Source organism: Solanum lycopersicum, chromosome 5, assembly GCF_036512215.1.
Source record: "Solanum lycopersicum chromosome 5, SLM_r2.1".
NCBI lineage: Eukaryota > Viridiplantae > Streptophyta > Magnoliopsida > Solanales > Solanaceae > Solanum > Solanum lycopersicum.
Window position 1 is genome coordinate 5,298,418 of NC_090804.1, and position 6,439 is coordinate 5,304,856.

The following is a 6,439-nucleotide window of genomic DNA, read 5'->3' on the forward strand; positions in this document are numbered from 1 at the left end:
TTATGGATGTTCCTCACGATGTTAGCAATGGACTTAGTTTGTCCAAGGGGAAAACAAATACATTTTCAAGTTCAAACGAGCGCCAAAGAAGGTAAACTCAAATTTTATCAATTTTCGTGTGCTAGTCCACAAATTTACTTTGTGATCCAAAATTTCTTAAATAAAATGGAAAAATATTTTCATGGACGTCCGTTAATACGTTAGTAGTGGACAACGTTCATTTCGAGGTGCAAACAGATGTATATTCAAGTTCAAACGAGCCCAAATGATGTAAACCTAGATTTTGCTAATTTTTGTGTGATATAGTCCACAGATTGTTTATGGACGTCCATTAAGACCTTATATATAGATCTATTTGACCCTAATGGTCAAAAAGACCCATTTAAAAGGTCAAACGAGCCACAAAGAAGGTAAAATCCTTTTTACCGATTTTCATGTGCTATAGTCCATGAATTTTTGGTGATCCAAAAATTCAACGTCATTTTTGTGAAGTTTTCCATGGACGTCCATTAGGACCTTAGTTATGGATCGTGTTAGCCTTAACGACCAAAATGCTCCGTTTACAAGGCCAAACGAGGCCCAAAGTAGGTAAATCCCTTATTTTTCCGATTTTCATGTGCTATAGTTCACCATTTTTTTTGGTGATCTAGAATTCCAATGTCATCTTGGCCAAATTTTTTTGTGGACGTCTGTTGAGACCTTAGCTATGGATCCAGTTGGCCCTGATGGCCAAAAGGACCAATTTACAAGGTCATATGAGCCCAAATTATGTAACCACCTAATTTTGCGGATTTTCATGTGATATAGTTCATCATTTTTTTTGAAATTCAAAATTCTGGCATCGTTTTTGTTAAATTTTTTTGTAGACGTCCTTTAAGACCTAGTAATGGATCTAGTTGGTCCTGACGGCTAAAACAACCCATTTACAAGATTAAACGAGCATCAAAGACGGTAACCCCCTATTTTGATAATTTTCCCATGCTATAGTCCATAAATTTTTGGTGATATAAATTTCCAATATCATTTTGTCCAAAATTTTGTGGATGTCCATTAAGACCTTATTTATGGATCCAATTGGGCTTGACGTACAAAAAGACCCATTTTCAAGGTCAAACGAGTCACAAAGTACGTAAACCCCCTATTTTACTAATTTTGTATGCTATAATCAATAGTTTTTTGTTGAATTAGAATCCCAACGTCATCTTTGCCGAATATTTTCTTGGACGTCATTTATGACATTAACTATGGAGTTAGTTAGCCATGACGGCAAAAAAAAGACAATTTAAAACATCAAACGAGCCCCAAAGCAGGTAAATCCCCCATTTTGCCGATTTTCAAATGTTATAGTTCACTATCTTTTTTGGTGATCCATAATTCAAACATTATTTTCGCTAAAATTATTCATGGACGTCTACTAAGACATTAACTATGGAGCCAGTTCGCCCCGATGGTCAAAACAATCCATTTTCAAGGTCAAACGAGCATTGGAGAAGGTAAATTCCTCATTTTCCCATTTTGATGTGCTACAGTTTACTATCTTTTTGGTGATCCCAAATTTTGACATAATTTTTGTCTTAATTTTTCGTGAACATCCTTTTTGACCTTATCTATGGAGCAAGTTGCCCTTGACAGCCACAACAATCAATTTACAAGGTCAATTGAGCCTCCAATCTTGTAAACCCCTTATTTTGAAAATTTTTGTGTGGTATAGTCCATGAATTTTTGGTAATCCAGAATTCTGATGTCATTTTTGATTTTTTTTCGTGGATGTTTGTTAATACCTTAGTTATAGAGCTAGTTAGCCCTAACGGTCAAAACAACTCATTTTTAAGGTCAAACGATTACGAAGTAGGAAAAACTGTCAATTTTACGATTTTCCTGTGCTAGTACATGCATTTTTGGTCTTCCGGAATCTTGAAGTCATTTTTTCTAAAATCTTTCGTAAACATTTGTGATAACGTTAGCTATGGATCTAGTTAGCCTTGACGGCCAAAATGACCCATTTACAAGGTCAAACGAGCCCCAAAGCAGGTAAAGCCCCCATTTTGCTAATTTTCATGTGCTATAGTTCACCATCTTTTTGGTGATCCAGAATTTAGACTTACCTTATTATGGAGCCAGTTGGCCCTGATGGCCAAAACGTCCTTTTTTCAATGTCAAACGAGCCCCGGAGCAACTTAACCCCAAATTATGTCGATTTTCGTGTGCTATAGTTCACCATCTTTTTTTGGTTATTTGGAATTCCATCGTTATTCTGTCCAAATTTTTTTGTGGACGTCGTTTAATACCTTAGCAATGGAACCAATTGGCCTTCACGTCTAAAACAAACATTTTCAAGTACAAATGAGCCCCAAAGTAGGTTACCCCTCTATTTAGCCAATTTTCGTGTGCAATAGTTCACCATCTTTTTAGGAAATCTAGAATTTTGGCGTCATTTTTGCTGAAATTTTTTATGGACGTCCTTTAAGACCTAAGTTATGGAGCTAGTTGGCCTTGACATCCAAAACAACCCATTTACAAGGTCAAATGAGCCCCAGAGCAGTAGACCTTTCATTTTGCCGATTTTCATGTGCTATAGTTCACAATTTTTTTGGTGATCCAGAATTCTGACTTCTTTTTTGTCGGTATTTTTTAAGACCTTAGCTATAGAGCTAGTTGGCCCTGACGTTCAAAGCAACCTATTTACAAGGTCAACCAAGTCTCAAAGTAGGTAAAACCCGCTATTTTGATGATTTTGGTGTGATATAGTCCATAGATTTTTGGTCATCCAGAATTCTGAAATCATTTTTGCAAAAATATTTTGTGGACATCCGTTAATACCCAAGGTATGGAGTCAAGTTGCCCTGACGGCAAAGCCGACCCATTTTCAAGGTCAAACGAGTCATGGAGCAGGTAAACCCACTATTTTGCCAATTTTCATGTGTTATAGTCAATGAAATTTTGGTGATCTGGAGTTCCGACATTATTTTTGTTAAAATTTTTCTTGGACGTTCGTTACGACCTTAGTTTTGGGTCCAATAGGCCTTGACGGGCAAAACAACCTATTTCTAAGGTAAATCGAGCCCTGGTAAAGGTAAATCCCCATTTAGTCGATTTTCATGTGCTATGGTTCACCTACTTTTTGGTGATTTAGAATTCCGGTGTCATTATTGTCGAAACTTTTCATGAACGTCCTTTTAGACCTTATCTATGGCTCCAATTCTCCCTAACGTCCAATAAAACCTATTTAAAAGGTCAAACGAGCCCCAAAGCAAGTGAACCCCCAATTTTGCTGATTTTCAAATACTATAGTTCACCATGTGGACTTCTGTTGTCGTTTTTGCCAATATAATTTTGTGGATGTTCTTTAAGCTTTAGATATGGAACTGGTTGGACTTGATGGACAAAACGACCAATTTCCAAGGTCAAATGAGCCTTAAAGTAGGTATAACCCTCGTTTTGATAATTTTCAATTTTTGGTGATTCGAAAATCTGACGTCATTTTTGCTTCATCTTTTGTGGATGTTTATTAAGACCTTAGCAGTTGATCTAGTTAGCCTTGATGGCCAAAACGAACCAATTTAAAGGTCAAACGAGCCACGAAGCAAGTAAACCCTTCATTTTGCCGACTTTTGTGTGCTATATAGTCCATGGATTATTGGTGATGCATAATTCCGACGTCATTTTTGCCAAAATTTTTTTGTAGACGTTTGTTAAGACCTTAGTTATGAAGTCAGTTATCTTGACGGCCAAACAACCCATTTACAAGGTCAAACAAGCCCAAAGTAGGTAAATCACCCATTTTGCCAATTCTCATGTGGTATAATTTACCATCTTTTTGGGTGATTCGGAATCACGATGTATTTTTTACCTAAATTTTTTGTGGACGTCCTTTAGTACCTTAGCTATGGATCCAGTTGGCCTTGACGACCAATATTACCCCATCTTGCAGATTTTCGTGTGCTATAGTTTGCCATCCTTTTTGTAGATCCGGAATTCGACGTCATTTTTGCCGAAATTTCTCATGGAATTCCTTTAAGACCTTATTTATGGATCTAGTTGTCCATGACATACAAAACGATCCATTTACAAGGTCAAATAAGCCCCAAAGTAGGTAAACCCCTCATTTTTCCAATTTTTGTGTGCTATAATTCACCCCCCATTTTGATGATTTTCGTGTGCTACAGTCCATGGATTTTTGGTCATAAAAAATTCTCACGTCATTTTTGTCAAACTTTTATGTTGACATTTTTTAAGATCTTAGCTACGGAATCAGTTGGCTCTAGCGGCTAAAACGACCTATTTTCGTGGTCAAATAAGCCACAGAGTAGCTATACAACCCATTTTGCCGATATCCGTGGGCATAGTCCATGGAGTTTCGGTTTTGACGTCTATTTGCCAAAAGTTTTCATCGATATCCGTTAAAACCCTGTCTATGGAGTCGGTAATCCTTGACGGGCAAAATGGTCCATTTACAAGGTCAAACGAGCCCCAAATAAGTTAAATCTCCCATTTTACCGATTTTCATGTGCTATAGTTCACCATTTATTTTGGTGATTCGGAATTCCATAGAGTGTAATACAAATTTTGTGATGATTATAGAATAGGTAGATTTCTCTTGCTCTAATTTTTTTTTTCATGTTTGTTAATTAGTAGAAGTTTGTTGCCTCATTAGAATTGACAAGCTAAGGCCTAGCCCCCTTGCTTGTACTTATTTCTATTGAGAATTTTTATTTTAATAAAAAACTACTATACGCGCTGTCTAGTGGTATAAATTAAAGAAAAAAAAGTATTGTAATTTTTTGTCGAAGGGGTTCGGATGAACATCTAGGCTCCGCCCCTGTCGATATACCCTTAGCTTGTTATAAGTCATCCTTTAAAGGCTCTTTCACTAATTGGTTTCTCTGTTACTAGGACGACTTGAATGTTGATTGCTATTGAAAGATGGAACTTATATTGAAAAATATCAAGGTGATGCGAGGGAGATATTTAGATGCAAAGGTATCAGGTGCAACAACAAGTCATGTGATTTGGTCCACCAATTCGTAACACAATGCAGCAAATTGTAGACAGTCAAACTACGAACTCAAGTGCTCAAGCAATTGTTCAAAAGGAGGTTCCATGTCTGAAAACTTTTGATGATCTTTCGATTAATATTGTGTACGAGATCAATCTAAAATGGTTATCCCTAATTAAACCTTTGATAGATTTGAGGAAGGTGAAGAAGAGGATGTGTTGGATCATTGTTTTGCAAATATAGCAAGGAATGCAAACTAGTTGTAATGGTAAGATGACTACGGAATTTGTTCCAGGCACCTATCAATGTGACTTGACAAAATAGAATCACATGACAGTGTCAACAACATCAACAAGATCCAATAAACGCAAGCAAAAGTTATAAACTCTAGGTTACCTTAGAAGAACATCCTACTTTTTTTAATTTCATCCATCTGTACAAGGAATTTTGAGGTTGATAACTCAATTTTCTACTTTCGCTTTATAACTTTACGTTACTCTCTAGCTGTTACTTTCTTCGTGGTAATTAAAAGTTGAGGTTCCTAACCTCATTACAATTTTCAGTGGATGTCTTCTTATGATCACTAGAAAATTATCACTACACAATTAATTCCTGATAAATACTGAGGCATGATACTAGAAATGCAGTTAACTTTTTTTTTCTTTTCACATTCATAAGTTTTTATTAATTGCAGAACTTTGAATCAAACAATTTAAAAGTTATTATCTATATATACTAAGTAGATTTTTGAGAATCATGTTCTCGTGAATGGCTAGTTATATAATAAATGCAAAATTTGTAGAGGTCTTTAACCTTTTGGGTTAAAGTAGATGCTTTAGTGGCCTTACTCTTGAGTTACATTCCAATGTTCTCACATTCAATCACTAATTTCTTTCTTTATGTTGAGTTAATAAGATTTATTTATGTTGAGTTAATTAATGCAGCGTATTCGCCTAGTTGCCTAGAAAAGAATGAGCTGAATATTTGATGCCACAATTTTCAACTAATATTCTATCTTTTCATATCTTGCCAACACACCTCAAATAGTCATCTCTAATAAATGGTAATCAAGTCATTATTCACGTTTACGTTTGTTGATCATAGTAAACCAATTTTCTTTTAGATGAAAGGACGCATATTTGTGCTTTTTCAAGTCAAACACTGACACTATGACGTTTGTGCCTAACTCCGTTGAGAGGGAATTATCCAAGAATAAAAAAGGTGTGCCTTCATTAACACAATTTCTTTGTTAACTAAGCACTTAATTCAAGAGTAAGGCCACTAAGTAGATTTTTGAGAATCATGTTCTCGTGAATGGCTAGTTATATAATAAACGCAAAATTTGTAGAGGTCTTTAACCTTTGGGGTTAAAGTAGATGCTTTAGTGGCCTTACTCTTGAGTTACATTCCAATGTTCTCACATTCCATCACTAATTTCTTTCT